Here is a 25,639-nt window from a genome sequence, read left to right on the forward strand (position 1 = left end):
TGGGCAGGCCCCCAGCTAAGCCAGGTCTGCCATCCCAGACAGTCCGCATGCAGAGAGGACATTCGGCAAACGGGAGGGTGGGCACCAGGGGCTGAGCTCCCGGAAAGGGGGATGGGTGTGGAGGGGCGTGGACACGGGGTGACGAGGAGTTTGGGGGCTCCAAGCCACCGTCTGGCTCCTCCCCTCCAGACAGACGAGGAGGTGAAGCCCTCGGGAGGAGCTGGCTTTCTTTCTGGGGAAAGGAGCACAGGCTGGTTTTGCCTTCAAGGTGCGCAAACAGCAGGTCAAGGTCCCCTCACAGAGTCCAAGGTGGGGTGGCTCAGTGGTCCCCCGACACCCCGCTCAGTGACGTCCTGCAGGCAGAGCAGGACAGGCCGCCGGGCCCTAAACAGAGCCACCGCTCCTGCCTGCAGCCCCCCCTCCCAGGACAGCCCTGGGCCCTGTCACTGCAGCACAGACTCTGGGAGGCCGGCCCTGGGAGGGGACAGGAGCCGCAAGGTCAGCCGTGCGACGGGGCCTTTTATAAGCTAAGCATCAAAGTGATCGTGTCAACATTTCCCAGGACTCACCGGGGTGTCCTCAGGACAAGGAGCCCCGCAGGGAGGGACAACGTCACAACTAGTCTGTATTCGACGTGCCATAAATCCTTGTTGGTATCTTTAAAAATTTATTTGAAAAGACAGAAATTCACATGGACCAGGCAGAGAGAATCACCCTATAAAGAGGCCAAACTTTCATACGTGTTGACGCCGAGTTCGTGGACACTCGACGTGCACACGGCTGGCGGGAGCTGCCCTTTGCAAGGGACCAGAGTGACCAGCAGGTCATTTACAGAAGCTGTCAGAGCAGCACAGGGCGGCCCCCTTCCCTCTGTTCCCAGCCCCCAGCACCACACAACCCCAAGTCGCTGCCCTGTGCGTGGGGAGCAGTGGAGGGAGCAAGGGGGAGGGGGAAGCTGGCAGGAAGCAGAGGGGGGCACTGCAGAGGCCGCCCTGGGCCTTGCAGATCGGATCTGCGGTGTACCCCTCACTCTGCTGAGTCTCTGGGCGCAGGGAACCTCAGCTCGGGGCTCCGCACCCGCCTCCGGGGCTCCCGCTCCAGTCAGCGCCAGACTCGAGTGAGAAAAGAGGCCCCCACAGAAGTGTCGCTGGGGGAGGTCGCCCACCTTGTTTCTGAGACAGGAGTGGAGCCAAGGATGGAAGGAAAAGTGGAGGAAGAGTGTGGGTATCTCAGCGGGACGTGAGGAAGGCCACACTGTCACTGATGATTCATCCCAGGCCACAGGCGAGAGCCAACCAGGAGGTCACAACTCCAGGGGGTTGACCCACCTGGGCCTGGGCTGCCCGAGAGCACCCGATGGACCCACAGCGCCTTCGCCATTTTGCCTTTTGTGTTTTGGGGGGGGCGACACCAATGAGTGACCGAAGGTTATTGTGACGAGTGCTGCCTAGGGCATGACAGACCCAGCTCCCCCTCTGCCCGGCTGAGTGGGCGCCTTCGGATAAGTCTTGTCCTCTCTCTGGTCCTCAGCTTCCCCACTGGCCCCATGAGCTCTTGCACACGAAGCTCTGTGAGTCCCCCATCGGCGGCAGCACCCCTCACTCTGCAGGAGGGTCCCGGCCTTCCCGCAGGCAGAGTAGCTTCCCAAAGATCCATGATGGTTCAGTCCACAGCCCGCTCCGCTGGCTCACAGGCCACCCAGGTGTCTGGCTAAACAGGACATCTAAGTGTCTGTGCGGGTGTTTCCAGGTGAGACTTGAATCTGTGGACTCAGTGAAGCGGTTGGCCTTCCCAGTGCGGGCGGCCCCAGCCGACCCACGGAGGGCCCGAGGAGAGCGGACGGGTGGAGGAGGGAAGGAGCCGGACTCTTTCCCTGACCGCTGAGCACGGCGCTGACCTTCTCCTGCCTTTGGCTCCCCTGCATCTCCCGCTTGCAGCTGCAGATTGGAGACTGACTGCCCAGCCGCCGCCGCGTCAGCCAGCTCCTCGTAAGAAATGTCTTTACATCCTATGGGCCCTGCTTCTCTGGAGAGCCCTCCACGACACGCCCACCATGACTTTCATGGGCCAGGGGACCCTGTGACTAGGTACTGTCCTTTTGCATGACAGTCTGGGGACACTTGAAGAACTCTGCCCCACAGCTGCCAAGGAGAGGCTGTGAACCCTAACCCTCCCCCTTCCCTCCCTCCTTCCTTTCCCATCTCCCTGGCTACTCCACGTTGTCACCCCAGAGCACACCCCCCAAGACCCCCATGCCCACCGAGCGTGCCACGCCCGGGACATGACCCAGTGAATCAACACAGCAGCCGTGCTGCGAGTGCCTCATGGCCCAGGAGGGGCAGGCTTCTTTAAACTGATTCCGAGAAGGAGGAAGCAAGGCCAGGTCTGTGATGCCTCACCCAAGGGCGCAGGAGCCTCATTTCTGAGCTGCCCCACCTGGAACATCTAAGGCACCTGTTCCCAGGTAAACGGCCTCTCCAGGAAAAGAAAATCCATCTCATCCTCTTGGAAAAGCGTGAGCCCTTTCTCACAGCATCCATCACAGCGATTCGTACAATCTTGTTATAGTTAGTCTACAGTAAAAAAAAAAAAAAAAAAAAATCAACACGAACAAAAGGAGCCCTGGATCCTCAAAGCCTGGTGCCCGGCTGGCACCCACCAGGCCGGCGCAAGTGTGGCCGTGTTCTGCAGTTAGCAGTATAGGGGCAGCCATGGGACCTTCCCTGTCTGCGTCCCCTAAACCTCTCCTGCTGTGACTTACCAAAGAAGCCACAGCGTCCCTGTAAAACTACTTGGTTTTAACCAGGTCATTAAATCCGTTTGCTGGAGTCAGCCGGGGCCGTGGGGGTTCAGAGTGCAAAGGCAAACCCTGCAGCCGGCGGCATGTGGGGGGCAAGAGCTCCACCCCGCAACCTCGTCACACAGGTCTCCACCTCAACTCCCAAGGACCAAGGGTGGGGGAAGCCGTCCGGGGAGGGGACCGGGCAGAGGCAGCTCTGCTCAGCACAGGGCCAGCCCCCATAGCCCACTTATCACCGGACCCCCATCACACGGCCTGGACGCCAGACTCGCACGTGCAAAGTGGAAGGCTGGGGAGAAAGGGTCAGGAGAGCCCCCCACAGTCCTGTCCTGGGTATACTGTACGGCTGTCCTGAGCCCACCCTGTCACCCCGCTGTCCACCACAGCCCTTTCTAGTGGGGACAGCTGCTTCCATGGGGGACTAATTGGGTGTGAGGACACATCGAGACACGTTTACTTCTCCCCTCCCTGTGACTCGGAAGCTAACGTTCCTTTTCCCACCTCAGAGCCTTGGGTTTGGCTGTTTCTGACACTGCTGACCACAGAAGCTGCCCCAGCTCCCACCCGGCAGAGGCCCAGTGGCCGGAGGGAGGCACGACCCCTTCGTTCAGGGTCCTGCTGCTCGCTCACTGCTACAGGTGGCTGCAAGGACCCCTGGCCACACACCACGCAGGCTTATGATTCAAAACTAAGGGGAAATCCATGTGCAAAACTGTCTCTGCACCCAGACTGCGAAGACACGAACCAGCGAGGCGCCCCGGGAACCTCCGCCTCCAGGCAGGAGGGCTGGCGCCTCTTCCTGTCCCGTTTTCTGTGCTCACTGGTAACTTTCACAGTGCGAAACTAATTTTTCAAATAGCAAGTGGTTAAAATAAGACCTTGCTCTTCAAGTGCATGTGTCGTCCGATGTTTTTTATTTCAGACTGTGCTGTCCCGTGGGGCAGGGCCCGTTTTCCAGGCCAGCTCCCAAACGTCCCTTTGCTCTGGTCACAGCGAAGCTAACGCCACTGTGGACCAGCCTGCAAACAGACCTCTCGGTGGGGTTTCGGCCTTTGTTTCTTGAAAAAATCGTTCTCCGACCAAGAGCTTTTCACCCTCACTCCCCCAGCTGCAGATGGGGCGACCGGAGCCCCCAGGTGGCTGGGGTGCGGTGGTTTCCTGGGCCCTGGCCAAAAGAGGGGTGTCTTGAAGCCACAGGGGCCGATGGGCCGAGTGAAACCAGAAGGCTGTGCTCCGAGAGAACCCCTTTAGGCCAGGCAAGCGTCCTGAGACGGGCCAGGCAAGGCCCGAGGCAGCATGGCCGAAGCTGCAGTCATGGAAGAGAGAGGTGCCGTGGACCGGCCGCAGTGCTGGGGCGGGCCTCCCTCCCGTGACCCTAGATTCCCATGGATGTCAGGCGCCCCCTCACCTGTGACCTGGGCGACCTTCTTTCACTGTTCATCAGATGGCATTTCGAGAAGCTCAACTTCACTGGAGCAAATCTCCTCTACCCACCCAGGTTCCCAGACGTGTGCCAGGGGCAGAAGTGAGTCACAGCCTCACCCGGAGCCCTTTATCCGGCCTGACCCCGAGCCTTTCACCTCTGGCCTCGATGGTCAGCGACTTCCAACACGAGACTCGGCCTCTGTGTCTGAGTCGGCTGTAAACGCAGTCCCAGGACGGGAGACAGACGTCGGGCCTGGGCTCCTGCTGTGTGGAGACTCGCCCTCGACCTCCCTGTCTGACGTACGTCCTGTCCTGCCCTGTGACTCGGACCTCGTCCCGCTGGAGTGGAGGGAGGGAAATGGTGTGACCCATGACCTCGGACTTGACCCTGGGCATCGGGTGGAGCCGCCGTGTGCCCTAACCACTGAGATCGACCCTGGCTCTGCTGCTCCAGAGGCAACCAAGACTCAGTTACTCACCTGAACCCCAACACCCAGCCGCTCCATTGAGCTGGAGAAAGGAAATCTCGGGGTGTCCTCAGGAGGGGAACTGACGACAGCCCCTGCAGTTCAAAGGAAAAGCCCGGCATCTCTTTTCGATGACACAGCGTGACCCTGTACCTGGAGAGCTCCTCCCCCCCCCACCGCCCCCCGCCATGGGTCGGGCCCCCTCCAGCGAACAACAGCCCCAGAGAAGTCGAAGCCTCTCTCCCCGGAGCCCCACACCTGGAAACCGCTGAGCACGCCTTCCATCCACCAACCCCTGGGCCGCGGCCGGGCCGCTCCTCCCACCCTTTCCTCTCCGTGGGAGCAGCCTCCGTGGGTGAGGCGGTAAAGAGGGGGAGGCGCCTCCTCCCCTGGGGGCTCCCCAAACCATAATCTTTGATTAAGGGGGGCTTCTTCAAACGTGTGTTTGAGCTGAAATCTTGGCTGTCCACGGCCTCCTTTCTGGAAGCTGTCCTGAGAAGCTGGCCGTCCACGGCCCTGCTCAGCAGCCCCTGTCTCAGGGGGGTCTCTGGGACTCCTGGAGTCCCTCCTCCGGACCCCGTGGCCCCACACTGCCCCTCCCGCCAGCCCCGACAGGCCAGCCAGCTCCTTCTCCCGTCCCCAGCCCGAACACCCATCCAGGCTGGCCAGAGGCTCCTGGCAGCCCATCGGTCACCTTGCAGGGTTTCCTGTGGCCCGCTCCATGCTGCCCCTCCTCTCCACGCTGCCCTTCACCACAGTGTGACACGGTCCGTCTCCTCCTCCTGAAGCCCACCGTCTTTTCTGACAGTTACCCGGCTGCCCGTGTGAGGTCACGTCCAAGCTCATCCCTGCCGCCTCCCGCTGTCCCACAGCCAGCGACCACTGACAGCCTTGGCCAGGCCTCGGGGCAGGACCATGTCTGTGAGCCACAGGCAATGCCACCTCCCACCTTAACCGAGGTGACTCCCAGCCCCACCTCAATCAACAGAACAAGGCTGGGTCCGAGTCACGCAGTCCTGTGACATGAAGACCTCAGTGACGATGCCCCTTCGGGCAGCTGGAAAAAAGTGGAACTGAGTCTGGGCTCGACAGGTGCACCAGGAAAAGTCGGGAAAGGCTTGTGACAGAAAGTCACCCTTGCTCTGCCCCGGTCCAACCTCCCACCCGCCCGTGACAGGTGCCCAAGCACAGGCAATAGAGCAGATGAGCCCCTTGTTTTACAGGGGTGCCCAAGTCACCTTCCACCGGCCACACTAATCGGTTATGGGAAATGTTTGGAGAGCTTTTATATAGACTTCTAAATGTGCATTAATCGAATTTCCAATCTGTCTCAGAATGAACTCTAAGAAGTCAGGTGGATTTGTTTTTGTCCTCGCCGGAAGATGTGTTTTTTAACTGGTTTTAGAGAAAGAGCGGCACCAATAGGTTGCCCCTTGAACGCCCACCAACTGGGGCTCGAATCCGAACCCAGATATGCACCCCGACCAGAGATGGAGCCCCCAACCTCGGTGAGCGGGACAACGCTCCACCCAAGGGAGCCACGCAGCCAGGGAAGTCAGAGGGGTCTTTTCCCACTGGAGGTCGCCATCGGAGAAAGTCACCTCAAAAAAATCCTCAGCATCCAGATTAATTTAAAACTGAGCAGGGCAGTTTTACGCCCTGAAGATAATAAGATTCGCCAGAAGGAACTGAGAGAGAAAACCCATACCAAGCCCAAGGAAAAAAAAAAGCTTTAAAAATATAACCAAGAGAGAGCTGAGTCATTTTGCAGAGGTTGAAGGCCCGGTGGAAGTCCCCAGCCTGATCACAAGAGAGACTCACGTAAGTCTCTTCTCCAAATCAGCTGCACACAGCCCTCGGTGACGGGTGGCGTCTCTAGGCTGAGTAGATAACAATGCCACTCGGAGTAGAAGGCACCGCCTTTCTTTGATTTTGATGGCGTGCCAGATCGAAACTGTATCAAACCAACCGGAAGTCACAGCAGATAAAGGGGACACTCACTGCATGGCTTTCGACGCAGACTGCCGAGACACAGCGGGGACTGGAACTCGAACCGGTTACGAAGACGTGTGAGTTTCGCTCAAGATCGCCCTTCTGTTCTGAAAGCCCAAACGTCGAGGTCGTGGGCCCAGAGAGTGAAACTTGCAGTGACCAGGATGTGAAACTGGCCAGCAGACGGCTTGTACTTCACCGTGATTCTCGCTAAGAGCCCAGGAAGGCCCCCCCGCTCCGCAGCTGGCTCGGGCCCTCAGACCAGGTCCCCCAGGTCTCCCCTGGGGTCAGACCCTGCTGCCTGAGCAATGAGGGCTGGCCCAACTGAAATGTGTGATTTTTTTCAACACACCTGGGGTTCCTTCGAGAGTTTGGGAACTTTCCACAGCAGCTGCACACCTCGGTCCCTGAGCGTTTGGGGAAACCCTTGTCAAAGCCTTTTGGGGGGGCCTAACTGCCTGTGTGAAAGCGATTTTTTTCTCCTGTTGTTGAGTGAGAATCCCATGAGCAAAAAGTTCTTGCATCGTCCCCAGTAGAAATAGGTATTTCCACCAAAAACATTAGCATAACTAAGCTGCTTGTGATGCCAACCCAGGAAATGAGGGCAGACGCCCGCCCGGGCTCTCCTCTGCTTTGTCTCTTCCCCCCGCCCCCCAGCCTCTCTTACTGGGGACACCGCAGGAGCGCACTGGTCTTGGAGGGGCAGCGAGGAGGTTCTGGCAGAGACGGTGCGGCAGGGGCTCAGGCACACTGGCCAGCGTCAGTGCCCGCTGACCAGCAAGCAGCTGGGGTCTCAGCTGCAGTTTTCAGCTTCGATCAGAGCTAACACTTGTCTCATCATAGTGTCCTGTGTGAGCCGGTCTGGGAAGACCAGGGAGAAGCAGGGAGGGGAGGGACATGGAGCCAGCCTGGGCCGCCTGCTTCCACCAGGGTGGGATGGAACAGCGCAGCTGGTGGGTCCGGGGAGAGCGGGGCGTAAGGTGGGGATGCGCAAGGGGAGGCTGGAGAGGGGCTTCCAGCGGGCCTGGCACACAGAACGCAATCCTCGGGGCCTTAGCGCCAGGGGCCTCCCGACACACAGCTAATTCCAGTCTGTGCCAGGCGGATGAAGGAGAAAAGGAGGAAGCCGTGAAGAACCGGGGAAGAGAGAGGGTGGGTGGCACAAAAACCAGAGGGGCGGACACGTGGTGAGGTCAGCCCGGCAAGGAGAGTTCAATTACAAAACTGCCCAGAAAAGGGAACATTACAGAAAAAAAGTAAAAGTAAGCAGCCAGGACCTTTTCTTCCTCTACGCAAATCCACTTCTTGAGCTCCTACGAATACAGTCGTTTATTAGGCACCTGCCCCTTGTCAGAACAAGGAAGGCAGAGGCTTTGCCCTCTGGGAGGAAGTCTCACAGCCACAGGGCAGCAGGTGCTCAGAGGTCGGGCCTCCTGCCTGCATGAGGCTGCCACCCTTCACCAGGCACTGGGGCGGCGCCGGAGCCGGACACCCAGGACAGTGCCAGGCAGGAGGGACGGGCTTTTCCTGGCCGGCCGGGACAACCCTTCTGGCATCCATCTGGGCACTTAGCCCTTGGCCTCCCACTGGGTGCCCCTGCCCCGCTTCTGTCCTATGAATGCCCCAGACACCAACTCCTGCCCACCGCTCTCCCAACGTGCTGGGCAGCCTCGTGCCAGCTGCCCACCCACCTGCTCTCGGTCTCAAACTCCTCTTCCACAAAACGGGGTGATGGAGCATTATTTCCCAGTCGCACGGGAGGCGAGTGGGTTTGTGTTTCGGAGGCACACGGCACCGGGCACTGGTGGTTAGTTATTACTGTATGACTCGTCCAGCCCTGCGGCATCAGTAGGTGTGCGAGCCGATCACCCCCCCGGTCTCCCTCTGTGGTCCACCCTGGAAACCTCACCGTCCTGTGGACATCACCCCTTAATGCCCACAATTCCAACAGCCACCTCAAACTTTCTGGCCCACCAACAGCAGACTCCATCAGCGCTCCGCAGCCTTTCCTCTGTCCTCGCCAGTCTGGACACAGGGCGCCACCGTCCAGGAGCTACCGACAGAGAACTCAGATGTCCATTCCAGACTCACCTGCTTTCCAGCCAAGAAGGGGGTCTCATCAAGCCCTCCTAACTGGACAAAATCCCTCACACTCCCACCGGGCTTTTGCACACTGTCCTCACCTGTCACGCCTCCGCCTCTGCGCTGGGGACCCTCCAGCAGGTCCCAGCAGCTGGTCAACGAGCCTAATCACACAGCAGTCCTGCGTCAGCCCTCCTGAGGGTCCCCACAATCCTCCAGATAATGTCGCATTGCTCCGTCAGGACACACAGCACAGGTGTCCTCGCCCACCTTCCTGAACGTGGGCTTCATGCCCTCATCACAGGCTGGCTCCCAGTAAATGAGTGAGTGAGGGAGGGAACGGCCCATGACCTCGGGCCATTACAAACTCTCTGATTGCCAAGACCTGACTCCCCAGAGGAGTGGCTGTCAGCCTGCCTGTCACCCTGGTCCTGCTGGCCCCTTGTGGGCTCATTAGCTCCCAGCCCTCCCCAGGCCGAGACAGGAGCCCCTCAGTGCCTTCGTGACACCCCAGGTCTGTCACCACCATTGCAGACTGTCCCCTAAAGGTCAGCCTGTTGCTCATCATCCCAGTAAACTCGAGGGTCCCTGAGGTCCAGAATCATCCACAAGTACCCAGAAGTCTCCGGGGTAGTGCCTACCTGCTGCCAGTTCTAAAGGGGACGTGCCATGAGGATTCGTTACCCAGCAGAGGGGGAAATCGGTGCGGCCCCTCTTTCCTTCCCAGGCTCCATGTCTGTAGGAAGCTCTAGAACAGGCCACACTCCGTCTCCTGAGAACAGAATGGGCCTCAGTGCCCCTCCCGGCCCCTCTCTCTGCTGCTGCAGTGACGGCTTTGGAAGGGCCACCTTTCCCCCAACCTCCCGTGGTGACTAAGGACTAGAGTTACCACTGAGCATCCCATCCAGTGACAGGGGGGTCAGACCACATTCACCAGTGGACTTTCCACACCCACGCTGAGCCAACCAGGAAGGGTTCATGCAGCTCTGAGTCAGGGGGCCAAAAGCACGAGGGACCAGAGACAGAGCCACCTGCTGGGGCTTTGCAGAGCAGGCCCGCCAGACGGAGCAGGAGCCAGGGGACATCGCACAGTAGAGCCGCGCCCCGCGGCAGGACAGAACGGTGAAGGCCGTGGCGGCTTCGCAGCGAGGCGAGCATTTCTCTCGGAGACCAGAGCACCCTGAGGTCAGGCGCCCGAGCACACCCGCCACCCAGGCGCTTCCCTGCCTCTCGAAACTGTGCTTTCAAGACTCTCTTTATCCCCACGGCCCTGGCACGCGCGGGCGCGAGAACCTGCAGGTGGGCACATCCCTCCTGGAAGTTGGCATCAGCTGGAGGCGCTGGGGACGTTTGACACTGATTCTTTTCTAAAGGAACCCGGCAGGAGGTGAACTGGCCACTGCAACCCTGAATAACTTTGAGCCGAACCGGGCAGGGCGCCTTCGAAACCGCTGCGTTGGCACAGATCGCGGAGCCTGGGAGAAGCTGTGAGCCAGCTGCAGAAGCCCACGTGGGCCCCCTAAGTAGGGTGCCGCGTAAGATATTGTCCGGAGTGGGAGGTCTTTTGGGGCAAACAGAAACATCGTTACTAGTCCTACCTAGCCAGCTGGACGTCAGCCAGCCTCAGCCAGACAAACCAGTGAGCGGCCGGCCCGCAGGCAGTGAGCTCCCAGAGTCGGGTCCTCGGGGAAAGGAGGGGCTGGGCCCACCTACGCCACAGAGGCCACGCACTTGGTCGTTCCAGCCGCTCTCGGGGGCTTAGTTCTCTGCCTCTTCCCTGATGCCGACCCAACCCAAATTTCGCAGGCGCTGCTTATCAGCAAAAGCTGGCAATAGAAATACGGGAAGAGCAAGACGAGAAGTGGCCCAGGGCTCTTGTGAAACCCTGCCCACACCCAGCGCGCTGCTGGGAACAGGAAAACATTTAGCAAGAAGAGGTGTGCGAGCAAGTTGTGCATGCGGCCGGGTGACTCCCAAGTGGCTGACGTCCGGCACTTGGGCCCTCAGAGCGAACTGTCCCCTCGCCCGGCCAAGAGTCCGGGCCTCAGGAGCATTCCGACCAGGTGGTGTCGAAAAGGAGGCGGGACACCTGTGCTTGTCATGTGCACTCGGCCACTTCAGAGCCTGGGTTCTGGTGGATTCCAGGGCCCCACCCTGGCCTGTAATTTGAGCACAGGGAGTTGGAGATAGAAGCACCCTAAAAATCCGAGGTCAAGTGGCCATAATTTTTTATTAAAGAATGATATTTTGTCACAATTTCTTATGTTCACTGGATGCTTTTTTTATTCCTGGGTCCTTCATAAGAGAAAAAACATAGGCCTCAGTCCTTCTGACCTGTCCCGAGAGCAAAGCTACGGGAGGGAGGGCCTCCCCCCACCGCACACCTCCACCTGGACGTGATGGCCCGGTGCGGGAGCACCCTGGGGATTCCTGGGGACGGCACTGTGGGCTGCTCATGGAGGGGGAGGAGGCGTGGCCTCGCTCACAGCACCGCCAGCCCCACGCTCTGCGCCAGCCCCCCGCTTCCCCGCAGCCTGCCATGCACGCAAATCGGGGGACCCCCTGACCTGGGGTAAGTCCTCCATTCCCTTGGAACGGGGCTGTGGGTCTGCTGCTCCTTCGATGGGGACACCCCCAAAAAGCAGGCGGCAGAGAGCCCAGGGGCCGCCCAGGTAGACCAATCTTTAACACGGGCATTCTGCTGATGCGCCTCAGGAAGGCGCTGGAATCCACTGTCCCCATAAGACCTAGTCACCTTCCAAACCATTGCCTCCACCGCTGCCGCATCCCCTACACCAGTTCACACTTCCCCCAGCAACACCTGTGCGTGTGAACGAAGGTGAAGTGCCTTTGACTCAGAGCCTGCTCCGCCCAGCAACGCTTCCCTTCCTTCCCGCTGCGATTTAGGTTTATGGGCAGTGTCTGAGGGGAGTGTCCGAACTCATCAGAGAATCCACTTCCGACACAGCCGCAGGACTCACGATGACTGTTACAGGAAGTTAGTCCTTGTTAAATGTCCACTGGTGGCTCCCTAGGGACTCCCAGACAGCAACGTTGCTGCCTTAGTTTTGCCACTGGGTCTCCTTCAAAAATCCTGGCCGGCTGCCCCCTGATTGCCACAGGTGCGTGTCCACATACTCCACCTGGAGGGAAAAGGGTCCTACGTCCAACCAACACCAACACCTAAACTTCACGGCGTTCGACATTCGTCCCCAAAGGACCTGCTGTGGATGGGGCCGCTTTTGACAATTGACGGGGGAGCTCCGCCCGGTTCTCTGTGCCCAGTCCCGTGCTCTGTGCCCTACCGGGATGCGACTCTAACTGGGGAGGCAGAGCCAGAGCTTAGGCCCATGATGGGATCCCCAATTCCATGGTCCTGAGTCCAAATAAAATAGGAAGTCTCCGAGAGGGGAGAGACGGAGCGGCATGCATCCGTGAGTCGGGAGGCGGTATCGAAGCTGCAGGACTTTGCACCAGGGAGAGAGCCGCCCCGACCTGCAGTTACGCCTGAGGTGTGCGCGCCTCAGCCCAGCAGCCCCCTCCTGGGGTCCCGTGGGGTCCCGTGGGGCCCCGTGGTCCTGGCCCTCTCATTCTAGTCCCAGCCCCAGCACGCCGCCACGTGCCTGCACACTGTGCACACCTCTGCCACAGCGGGTCACGTCCTCGCATGTCCAGCTCTCCTTCCCTACAGCACATCATGAGCCGAGCTGGTGCCTCTGGGAGTCGTCAGCACGCCGCCAGGAATCAGGCACAAACTGACCTCTCGGCAGGCTCTGCTGAATGAATGAGTGAATGAATGAATGATTGGCTTCCGCACATTCTGCCTCTCTGTGGAAACTTCCTGGCTCTTGTACATGGCACAGTCCATCAGAGCCGCCACCTCTTTGCCCGGCAACATTTCCCACCTCATTTTGCAGCCCGAGGCGGCGTAGGCCTCAGTGTGAAATGCCGGCTTTCCAGGGGGTGGCCAGAGTGCTCTCCTTCCCCAGAGGGGAAGTCCCCGGCTGAGGGACAAGGGAGCTGCTGGTTCCCGTGACCTCCATCTGCAAGCTGTCAGACATCTTTCCATCAGGCGGAGCTGGCCTCCACTTGCAACTATATCCGTCTGTGATCACCTCCATGGCAAGAGTGCTTCTGTGCATGGTGCTGCCTGTCCGTCGCCATGGCAACAGCGCTCACACCTATGCTGCCTCTTCATTACCATGGCAACAACACTCACACAATGCTGCCTGTCCATCACCACAAGTTTATCTTCCGGAAAGAGGAAACCCAGTATCACCTGTGTCCCGGCAGCGGAACAAACGCTGATGTCCTCGGGTGGGCTGACATCAAGACCCTCTACAGTGCAGCACCAAGTATTTGGCCCACGGATGCAACTGCCTGCCGCCTAAGGAAAGGGTTTCCAGCCGCTTCTCTTCACGTGGCTTTTAGTGGTGTCCCTGAGCGGACCCAGACAGCAGGGCTTAATTCTTTTCTCCCTCCAGTGTCCCTCTGCTGCCCTGCCTCACACGTCCGGAGCCAAAGGCCTGCACTCTGATTCCAGAGATCTTATTTTAATTGGACACTAATCGGTCTTTCACTTTTCATAACGTCATGTGGTTGGTGCATTTTTCCTCCGAAGTCTGAGCCTCTCCTTAACTTTGACCACGTTCGGACTCCCAGTACCCTGACGAAAGCGGACTCTAACCAGGGCTTCAATTCTAAAAACATCCTCAACAATCCCTCACTCTGCCAACACGTGCTCCGGTTTCACAGCTGCAGTGGGGGGCCGGGACCTCCTGAGGTGCTGCCCCAAGGGGAGGTGGAACTCCCTCTTCCAGCCTTTCCCAAGGCTCTGTGCAGGCTAGACACCCAGAGAGTCAGCTTTCTGTCCCCCGGAGATGGCTCCCGAATCCCCACGATGCCCGTCACCCCTCCCTCAGCGACTTCCACATCCTGGACCAACGACAGGGATGAACAAGCACAATGGGGAGGGACAAATGTCCCAGCATCAACATGGCCCAGGAGAGGGCCGGCCGCAGACTTCACAGTCCCCCAGTCCAGCCAGGAAGTCCGGCTTCCCTGCATCGTCGCTGTGTGGTCCTTGGTGAGCTCCGACACCTCTCCGCGCCTCTGGTACTCGGAGATGAGAAAGGCTCAGCAGTAACCCCTCTCCATAGGAGGGGTGTGCGTGAAGGCCCTGGTGATGCCAGGAGTGAGCCCAGCTCACAAAACACTCAGTAAACGCGCACTTTCCCTCCCTGGTTATCTATCCCTCTCTCTGTATCTAGCTGTATCTTTCTTTTCCAGTAGATTATCGGCTTCTTGGGAGCAGATACTATTCCTAATTTATCTTTTCACCCAAAGCAGGAGATAGTCACTATGTGATAATTGACTTAATGTTGTTAAATTCACACTCTGACCCCACTTTCTGTCACTTAGGAAATATTTTAATTACTGCAAGCCGTTGCTAGACAAAACATGGGCTCCTCTCCTCTGCTTCCACACCAGCTTCCAGGACTTTTTTTTATAAATTCTTGTCTATAACAATCTTACTTCTTGTGAAAACATCTGCCACCCAGACCAATGAAAGGCCGGGGGACCAGCCCGGCAGACAGCTGGACCCCCATGTCACACGCATGGGCGTGTCCGTGTGCACACACGTGCACAAACAGGGGGAGGGGCGGTCCAAGAGCGCCGCTGAATTGTAACCAGACGCACATCTTCTCTGCGATTGCTGCACACGGCACCACCCACTGACGGGCGGACCCTGAAAGCCCGCTGACCTGTTTCTCCGGGCAGCCAGGGGGCAGAGACGGCCAGCTGGACGCTGCAGGTCACAGATCAGCACTGCCCCACGACCCGGGCACAGGTGACGTCGAGGGGCATTGGTTGGTTGGAAGCCTCTCGTTCACGCCATGTTTGAAAGACATGCTCTAAAGACGTCGTCAGCGTCGAAGGCACTTCGGGCCAAATGCCCATGAGTGGAGACCAAGCAGTAAGGGCTGACGAAGGTGCGGGTGGCAAACAGGTGTCCCTGCCCTACAAGAAGGGGCCACCAGGGATTAGGACCGAGACACAAATCGGGCAGGGGACAGAATCTGGGCAGTGGAGGCCTCGGCACAGGGAAGGTCAGTTTGGAAACAAACTCCACAGATGGCGTGCTTTCAACACGTAGGTCAGGGAAAAATTCAAATTTATGCAAAAATCACACTTGGAATGATGTCCAAATATTCCCAACCAAGTCAAGTCAGGAGAGATCCTGAAAAAAAATATCCCTCTTCCACTGCTATGGGTCGGGGCAGCAGCCCCAGCGGCAAACGCCCAGCCCAGAAGGTGGACTGCCTGGTCCTCACCAGTTTGTCGCCGGAGGGTTGAGCCCCCTGGGGGCAGAAAGACCCCTGCAGCACGAAATTTCCCAAACCCGAGGCCAGTCCCTACGGCAACACGGGGTGGAGGGGGAGATACAAGCATCTCCCCACTTCTACCCCAGCGCTCCACCAAGGTGAGTAGTTCCATCCAATTACCAGACCCTCCTGGGTGGCCTCCTAGTGCCAAGCAGCCGGCTTCACCTGGAGAGAGCGGAACGAAAGGCCCCCCGCCCAAGGGTGCAATCACAAGTCTTGATGTTGAGTTGAAGCAACAAATTACTGGAAGGCAGGCAGACCACAGGGGTAAACATGACCTTGGACGATCCACGGATCGGGCTCTTCTGCTCCCTCCGCACCTTCTCCTGGACCAGCCGGGTATCCCCTGCAGTTCAGGGCGCTGTGGCTCTTCCAGCCTGGGCTGCAGGCGCGGCGGCCCCCGCTCCGGAAGGCACCCCAGGTCTGCCTCGCCTCTCGTCAATCAAATGATGGCTCACTGTAAAATTAGCATCCTGACAGTTGCCACAACCTACAGAAGACTGTTTTTGTCTAAAGCTTTTTCGAAAGCAGCTTCCTCAGGAGCTATTCTAGATAAGCATATGCCGCCCTTCTATACGGCCAGGATTCTGGAAGAGGATTATGCATTTTAGCATCTGACAAAAAATGACATCCCCCCCCTTACTCACCAATGCCCAGCAGCTCCAGCGTAGTCCCAACTCTCCAGGTCCCTGAAATTCTGGTCCAGCCTCCAGTTAAAAAGTACGGGATCTTTGGGAAACTGAATACCGATCGGCTCCAGGTTCAAGTGTTGTCGACGCTGGGGATCAGCGTGGTCAGTTGGAAGCAGCCGTGGTGGGAAGGAGCCAATGGGAAGGGCCCTCTGGGCTGGGCAGGGTCATAGAGTCCAAGAGGCGGCAGCACTGAATGACCTGGGGAAGCCCCCAGCTTGCCATCGGCCACTGCAGCGCCACTAGGGGGTCAAAGGCAGACAAAATAGGACCCTCACATCCTGACACACCCATGCCTCAGGGAAGGCACCAGTGCAAAATGGCAGCTCACGACTTCTTCTGCCAGTTTCTGCAACACCCTGCCACCCTCAAACTGTACATGGGCACAGGCAGCTTTTTAAGATTTTCTTCGGACGAAGCTCTTCGTACGAATTTGCCATTCAATGCTGACACCAGAGAAGCCCATTTGCCCCCCTTTGGAGGTGTCTGATCTGCAGAAACCCCATCTTTTCTTGAGGTGTTTCCTGAGCCGGGTTCCGGGGGAGCCCAGGCAGAGTCTGCAGCTGTGACTGGCAGGTCTGGGCTGGGCTGGCTGAAAGGTGGGCGGAGCCCCCAGGCTTGCAGGGCCTCCAGGGAGACTCGTCCAGAGGTCAGAGGCGGTCAACAGCCTGGCTCCGTCAGATCGCAGGGGTGGGAATGTGGAGGCCTCAGGGCCTCGTCTCATTGTCCCTCAGCCTGCCCCGGACGGCAGGCCCCGGTGGTGCACCAGAGAGGAAGGCTTTGGGTGGAAAGCAACCAAAACCCTAACCACAGTGGCTTAGGCAAATGAGGGACTTACTTTTCTGGTTCAGTGCCCACGCTCTGAGACTTTCGTGGCCTGTCCCTCCTGGTCCCCAGTTGGCGAGAGCGGCCCCACCTCGCACATCTGTGTTAGTTTTACCCACAGTGGTGTCAGAAACTCCGCAAACTCGGCCCCCACTGTGCCCCGGCAGCCCCTCCCCACGGGACACTAGCACCTGGCAGTGAAAGGGATTTGGAGATGGGGGCGGGGCCACCAGGCCAGAGCACCTGCCCCAGGGGAGGCCTGTACCACAGGACTGGGTGTTAGAGTGAGCAGTGACCCGTCCCCCACCCTCAGCAGCGGAGGGACGCCCCACAGCGCTTCGGGGAAGTCACAGAAGGAAACTCTGTGGCATCCAAAGGTCCCCCAGAAGGAGCTTGAGTGGGAACAGAGGGGAAGGGGGGGCCATGAGGAGACCAGCAGGCTGCCGTTGCCCACCCCACGGGAGCCCCAGTCCTTCCAGGGACGGGGACCTGAGCTGGTGCCTGTGTTAGAACCTGGGGCTCTGGAACTCGAGGGAAACTGCGACGTTCATCAACCAGAAGCAGCCACCTAAAGGGCAGGAGCAGTGAAACGCCAAAGGACTGTTGCTGCTCACAGAGCTCGGAGTTTATCTGAGAACATAGGTCTTCTCTGCAGATGAAGAGGGAAGTAGAAACTAACCGCACCTAGTGGATGTCAGATTCTTCGCCCAAGCTGTTCAATGTGATCCTTGTGAGAACCCTAGGATAGGCATTATTTCATTTACCAGTAAGTACAAATGAGGCTCAGGGGCGTTGAATAACTCGCCTGCGATCGGTCAGCTACAAAGTGGAAGAGCCAAGTCCAAAGTGCATTTGCCACCTTGCACATTTCAGGTGACGGGCATCTTAGCTGGAGAATTCTATTATTTAGAAAACTCGACCTGTAGCTAAAGAAGAGTTTAAACTGCCCAGCTGAATGGTCTGCCCCTTATTTCTAAAGATGGTGAAGATGTAGGAATGTTCCTGGACGTGTGAGAAGCCCAGGAAAGACCCAGCATCCGGACACCCCCCAGCGGAACTCAGTCTAAACCGGCGTCTTCACCATTGCTGTGAGGTCCGTGAGGTCAGGGAAGCTGCCGTCCAGCTGCTCTGAGCCGGGATTAGGGCCGGGCCAGCCAGACACTCTTTAGGCAGCAGGCCCAAACCTCGGGAATCAAGATAAATGATTTTTAAGGCCCTGTCTTAAAAAATAAGAATCGCGGCAAAAATGTGTGGTGAACAAAACACATCAAAAATGTGACTAGAGGCAGGTGGTGTCTGTTTCATGGTCCTGTGGTTTCTGAAGCAGTGGTTTCCGACCCGCCGGGGGTCCCGCCGACCGCGCAGCCCTGCGGCCTTTGTGCCCCTTCTCGTTGGGTCCTTGGGCGAGCTGGCTGGCGGGGCCGGAGGAGTCACGGTTTCGCTGCTACTGCTGGTCAGAAATACGGGAGGGCATTTGGTCAAGTGTCAGGTGGGCTAAAACTCCACCTGGTTTTTTCCAGAAGATGGTTCTAGCTGTGCCTATGTGTCTTTAACGTCATTCGAAACAATTCTGTTCGATGGTATTGTGACAGCTGCCATATCAGCGTGAATTTTTTTCTAAAAAACTTATCAAAATGGGTGAATTTTTGTGCAGCCATTTTCATATCGCAGATGGAAGAAAATAGGCAACATTTTCAGCATATCATGCTTTATTATTTCAAGAAAGGTAAAAATGCAACTGAAACACAAAGAAAAGATTTGTGCCACGTGTGGAGAAGGTGCTGTGACTGATCGAAGGTGTCAGAAGTGGTTGTGAAGTTTCGTGCTGGAGGTTTCTCTCTGGACGATGCTCCACAGTCAGGTGGACCAGCTGAGGTTGATAGCGATCAAAGCGAGACATTAATTGAGGATAATCAATGTTCTACCATATGAGAGATGGCCGACATACTCAAAATACTCGTAGCAATCAAGTTATTGGGCAAAATGAAAACTGCGTCTCATTGTACGGAAAACGCTAAGCAGATGCTCAGCCCACCCAGTGTGCACGGGCCCCAGCCTGGCCCCACTTGGTGGCTCAGCCCCCACTGAGTCACCGGGAGCAGAGAGATGAGCAGGCACGCGGCCCTCCAATGGCCTGAGCGAGGTCACCGCCCCTGGGCTGGTCCCACCCACGCAAATTCTGCACACATTTGTCACTGCAGCACCTTCCAGATGTCCTTCTCTCTGGGAGAGACTGCGACTGGAAAATGACTCTAACGGTTTTGTTCCACCCAAAAGACACCAGGCGTGTAGTCGTGAGCAGACCTGAGACCTGTTAGCACCACAACAGAAAGGAGGTGTCACAGCGCAAGGGGGGGGATTAATCTGCATTACGCAAGTTGCAATTAGCGCCTCATTAATATGATATGGATGTTAATTCACACAGATCCCAAGTGGCTCCCAAACTCCTTTCCCCGCCAGAGAGCTGTTCCCAGAAACACAGAGGCAGGAGCAGCCCACCTGCACAGTGCCCCCCTGTCACCCCCCCCAGAGGGGACACAGGTCACGGTCATCCAGCCGCGGTGTGTCGGCTTGGCCACTGCCACGGCCACAGCCCGACACAGGGCTGCTGAGGGACTCCACCAGCCCCAGCGTGCGCTGTGTCCAGGGGACGCCTGGTGACAGGCTTCTAGCCTGCTGTGTGCAGCAGGGTGCCATGGAGACCGACGGGGTGGCCCTCCCAGGGAAGGGCCCTCCGGGCTGCAGCTAAGGTTTTCTACAGAAAACCCGCAGCTAGTAAATGATCAAAGCAGTCGCCTTAAAAATTGATTGATTTATACCAGTTTTGAAAAGACAGAACCCTGGAGTGACCGGAGTCTCCGGTGTTGTCACACCAGTTGGGAATGACAGGCTCAGAGCCTCTGTCTGCGGCTGCCCCACATCAAAGGACCCGGCACAGGAGTCCCCCGGGACACCAGTTCCGGCAATTCACTGTGAAGACCCGGCCAAAGAGCGCAGCTCCCCCAGAGCCCTGGGGGAGGAGAGAGGAGGGGAACTCGTGCGGGAGGAAGGCGGGGGCCGCGCGTTCCTGAGAAGAGTGTCTCACTGCTGTCCTCGCCTCTACTGCGGGTACCTGACCTCCGGGTGCGGTTAGGCCTGCACACACTCACTCATACATATACCCACATCACACACACACTTACATACTCGCACATACACTTACACACTTACATGCTCACACACTTACACATTCACACTCATACATATACTCACACTTGCTCACATTCACACACTCACATATACTTACACGCTCACACTCACATGCACTTGCACGTACACTTACACACTCACACTCATGCACATACACTCACACTCGCTCACATTCATACACTCACACATACACTCACACATTCACACACACACTCATACACACATAGACTGACGCTCACATTCACACATATACTTACACACTCACATGCACACTCACATACACACTCCCACTGCTTGTGCCAGGTCTGACCTACTCCAGGTTCTTCCTCGCCACACCATTGCTGCACAGTGTCATGAAACTCAGCCTGGGGACACAGTGGCAGGAACCCTGTTCCCACGTTGGAAGGCCCACAGACGGCCGTTCACAATCAGAGCTGTGATAAACGAGGCCAAGTCAGAGCTGCGGGGGCTTCCTGGAGGAATTGCCATCTGAGCGGGTCTGCCGCGAAGGGTGAGAAAATTTCGACAGCAGCACCCAGTGGAGGGAAGGGTCAGAGCTAAGGCACAAAGCAGGTGACTCGAGACCCGTGGTCAGAAGTAGGTCAGTGGCCCTGGCTCTTCAGGCCCAGGGCAGCCGAGCAAAGGAGAGACAGACACGGACGCCCGGCACAGGACTCGGTGGGAAGCTGCAGTGGCCACTGGGTGGGGACTTCTCAGACTCTCGCCCCCGGGTGGAGCCTCACCTGTTGGGAGCTTTCCTGAAAGGAGATCATCTTAAAAGGAGATGCTACTCTCTGCCAGGTGATTTCCTAACCAGCTGGCTGTCTCGGCCCCCATGTCGCCCCTGGGAGTGCGGTGGTCTCAGCACCCCAGCTCTGAGTTACTGGGCGGGGGCCCATGAGAGCAGAAAGAGGCCAACTTGACTCACAGTGAGGTCAGGCTGAGGGAAAGGTCAAAAGACATCAGTACAGAGCGCCCCGTGACGGAAGTGTCACAGAAGTTCAAACAGGGGACGCCAGTGGGGGAGCTGAGTCACTGAGCCGGGGCCCCACTGAGGGAGGGACACACTCACAGGGGCTGACCCAGCCGCCAGCCCCAGGACCCATTCACATCATCCGAACAGCATCCCTCAGCCTTGAACTTCAGTGGATTTTGTGTTCATTCACCCCAAATTAGTAAAATTGTTTTGTCAAAGTGAGGGCATTTACAAGCGTAAATGGCCACTCCTTAGCTGTGCAGGCACAAATAGAACTTATTTACAGTGACACCAGGTGACTGAGAGTCTTCTTGTCCTCGAAAAGCAGTCACCCATTTCTCAAGTTCGAGAAACACTTGGGCAGGGCAGGAGCTTCCGGAGTGCAGGGATCGAGCCCCACCCACCGCTGAGCCTGCCCACGGGGTATGAGATGGGGGTCTGAGGCGAGCTGGTGGGTCACCCCGACTTCAGGGCGTGCGCCCTCGGCTGGGGGCAGGGCAGGGAAACCTCCAGGCTCTGGGGGCGCCTTTTTGCAGAGCAGGTTATGGTGGACGGTCGTGGCCCGTGCCCTGCCCACGCACAGAGGACAGGACTGTCCAGCCCGACACAGAGCAGCAATTCACAGGACGGAGGGAGCCCAGCCACACGGAGACCCTGGTCACTGTGCCACGTCTCAGGGTGTCTCCTCGCACCCCCCCCCATTACTGTCAGCCACCCGCTGTGTGTTCATTGTTCTGGCAGCACCAGGAAATCGTCCCCAACCCCGTCCTCACCTGCGGAGGTCGGAGGTCGAGACCGATCAGAGAGATACAAACGCTTTTCTTAAATATTGTCACATCTATCAGGTGTGTAGGTTCAAGGTCATGACCAGCTGGAATGTTATGGTTTAACATTAGTCACATACAAACGTGTATGCATCCGATGCTTAAGAAAACGATATGTAACAATATTCAAGAAAAGCATTTGTTTGTATTTCTCGGGTTAAACACCTCTTCTCCCAGTAGCACCATGCAGACCCCAGGGCAGCTCAGCGCAAGCCCCCGGCCCCAGGTCCCTGAGACAGAAGGTGGCTGCCTCCCACGGCCGGAGGTCTACCGTGGGGGCTGACGCTGCTCTGAAGGGTGGAGAGCATGGGGGGAGGTGGTGAGAAACGACAGAATAACAGTCTCGTCTCATCTTCCCCTCTGGGGTCACATCTGCCTGGGCCTCCCAGAGGGGCGTCATCCCCTGTCTTGCTTCCCTTCATGACTGAGTCAGGGCTCCGGGGGCAAACACGACCCGTGTGGCGTCTGCCACAGTCACACATGGTGGCTGGTGGCCGCCCCTCAGTCCCGACGTGCCCGCTGCTCCTGTGTTCATGTACGTGTAGACGCGGCACACACAGAACGCGACACCGTTGCTTCACGGGGGCACCCAAAGAACTCTGAACACCAGAACTGTGTGGGCTTTTTCATTGTTAAAGTCAGGAGGACATTATTTTTTAAAAAACAAAGGTTTCAATGATAGTAAACTAATTTTGATGTTGTCAAAATGTATTCTTTATAACCCATGCTTTGCCTTTGAATGGATAACTTTAAATAATTGGGAAGAAAAACAACTCTGAGAACATATTTGAAAAATAATTTGAAGAGTTTGGACTTTAACTTCTTAAATTGTATCCTGTAATAAAATATATGCACAATTCATATACTTTGAAAGCAGTTGCACTGGGTGTTTTCATCATTCAGATTTCACTGTTAATAAAGACACAGATTTTGTGGCAATCCTAAGTATAACAAGACAATGAGTTATTTTGCTGAAGTGACGGCAAGAATATTCCCTGTGGGATGGAATAAACGCGCCGTAACCTGCTGCACAGGTCTCTACTTTGTTGGTCTCCTGAAGGTCACCAGGTGCCCGGACAGAAGAGGCCCCCATGGAGGCCACGCCCATGTGCAAAGCTCAGAGAAGGTTTGCTGAGGGCGGGAGGTTGGTTTGGGGTGTTACAAGTGTCCAAGCAGGACTGCAGGGTCAGACAGCTCTGCGGGGCGCTGCGGGGGGCGGGGGGGGGGGGAGAGCCACATTGGGCCATTAAATGGGCATTAGGATGAAAAGTAGACCAGAGTTCGTCACCAAAACTAATGTGGTTCACTAAGTACTAGGTTTTGTTTTTACTCTGGCTTTTATTTTTCACTCTTCCTAAACTCCAGTTATTTCCTTTAAAACCACAGCCAGGAACACCAGGGCCCCTCGGGTGGCGGCGTGCAGCACTCTGCCTCCGACGGAGACCTCTCCAGGGACAGCCAGCGCTGGGGAGGCGTGCACTTGCACTTCACAGCCCCGATACCAGGCCAGCCCCGCCCCCTGGGTCTCTGTGGGATCCCGGGCTCCAAGGGCGGCTTCTCCAAACCTCAGCGTTTTTCACGAATAAAACAGGGAAACACCCTGCCCTCCCAAGGCAGTCGTGACATCAGGAACCAGACGCAAAACAGCCCGGCGATCGGCAAACAGAGGGGGCCCCATAAGCATAGCTGATGCCACCATGAAGGCCGAGGGTGGCGTGTTCCTTCAGGGCAGAGCCCACACCCTAGGCCCCCGGGACCATCACTGCCAGGACCTGGTAAGAAATGAGGGGTCCCGCCCCTCCCCCAGGCCAACCGGATCAGAAGCTGCCAGTGACCAGCACCCCCAAGTGGCTACCACAGACACAGAGGGGGAAGCATCCACCAGGTAAAGCAGGGGACCCGCACATGCAGGTCACCATCAGGGCCTGTCAACATGCCACACACGCGAGCTCAGCGTCCCTAGGAGGGGGCAGAACCTGGGGTTTTTAAAAACTCTCCAGGGGACAGAAGTGTCCAGCCAGGACGGAAAACCACAGCTGCCTGATGGCTTTCATGAGCCCTGGGCATTTTCACCTCCATGACATAGCACTAATAACTCTATTTGATTATTTTTGGGTAGAAGAATGAGTATATTCATATTATATGTTATATATTTTAAGACATCTTAAATCTAAAAGCTCCTGTTTCCATTCTAATTCAACAAAAAAGTGAAAACATTTTTTTCCTGAGTCTCAGGCACTGTCCTTCCCGTGCCTAATGGATGCATTGCCTTTGCTTTGGAATATTTGCTAAGGTAAGGGGTGTCGAAGGAGTTAATAAGGGAAAATAATTCTTAATGGAACTGCAAAGCTAAAGGCTCACAGATGCTGAGGTCCTGACCCAAAGCAGGATGGGGGACAGGGAGGGAGGGAGAAAGGGAGGTTCAAATAAGAACAAACTTCCAGTCAAGATAGAGGTGTAGGTAAACACAACACACCTCCTCACACAACTACAGCAAAAAATACAACTAGACTACACAACGAATATCACTCAGAATTGTCAGAAAATCTAGCCCTGTGGAAGCCCAGCAAACAAGGACTTAAAGAGGCCACATTCATCCAGACCAGTAAGAGGGGCAGAGACGCAGCAACACACAGGGAAGGGGAGCAGAGCAGAGACACGGAGTGGCGTGGAGAGGCGTGGAGAGGGGAGCAGGGGTCCCGCATCCACATGTGGTGGATAAAAATCGGGAGGGCCACGTGGGGAGTGAGGGATCACAGCCCCAGACCAGATCACCCAGCCCAGGGTTCTAGCACCAGGAATATAAGTCCCTATAACTTCTGGCTATAAAATCCAGTGGGTGTTGGGGCAGCAGAAGAAACTGTGGGGATTCTCAAGAGACTCCTCTCAGAGGCTCTGCAATGGACTGAGGACTCACGCAGACCCACCCCCTCTGGGATTCAGGGCAACAATGGGAAGGGCACCAGCGACAAATGGGGAGAAAGTGAAGTGATGGCAGCAGGGCCAGTGCCAGGAGACCGCTTCCTCCTGGACAAAACTCCAGAGGCCAGGCAGCAGTGTCGTCCCCTCTGCAAGCCCTGCCCCACACGGAGCTGCAGAGCAGTAACCCAGGTTGCCCACCCTGGCGACTACCTAAGGCTCCACCCCATGCAACTTAGCAGGTGCGCTAAGACGGAGTCAAAGCAGCTCTACCTAGTACACAGAAACAAACACAGGGAGGCTGCCAAAGTGAGGAGACAAAGAAATATGGCCCAAATGAAAGAATAGAACAAAAACTCCAGAAAAAAAAACTAAATGAGATAGAGATAGCCAACCCATCAGATGCAGAGGTCAAACCACTGGTTATCAAGATGCTCCAGGAGCTCCCTGGGTACAACAACAGCATAAAAAGACACAGGCAGAAATGAAGTTCTCACTGAGAGATGTAAAGAAAAATCTACTGGGAACCAACAGTGGAGGAGATAAAGCCAATAGTCAAATCAGTGATCTGGCACATAAGGAAGGAAAAAGCATTCAATCAGACAGGAGGAAGAAAAAATAATTCAAAACAAACAAGGATAGGCTTAGGAACATCTGATACAACTTTAAATATACCAACATCTGAATCATAAGGATACCAGAAGAAAAGGAAGAGCAAGAAATTGAAAACTTATTTGAAAAAAATAATGAAAGAAAACTTCCCTAATTTGGTGAAGAAAATAGACATACAAGTTTAAGAAGCACAGAGGCTCCCAAACAAGTTGGACCCAAAGAGGACCACACCAAGATACTTCATAATTAAAATGCCAAAGGTTAAAGATACAGAATCTTAAAAGCAGCAAAAGAAAAGCAGATAGTTACCTACAAAGGAGTTTCCATAAGACTGTCAGCTGATTTCTCAAAAGAAACTTCACAGGCAAAAACGAACTGGCAAGAAGCATCCCAAGTCATGAAAAGCAAGGACCTACAACCTAGATCACTCTATCCAGCAAAGCTATCATTTAG

Source organism: Artibeus jamaicensis, unplaced genomic scaffold, assembly GCF_021234435.1.
Source record: "Artibeus jamaicensis isolate MK-2021 breed Jamaican fruit bat unplaced genomic scaffold, CSHL_Jam_final contig_465, whole genome shotgun sequence".
Taxonomy (NCBI): Eukaryota; Metazoa; Chordata; class Mammalia; order Chiroptera; family Phyllostomidae; genus Artibeus; species Artibeus jamaicensis.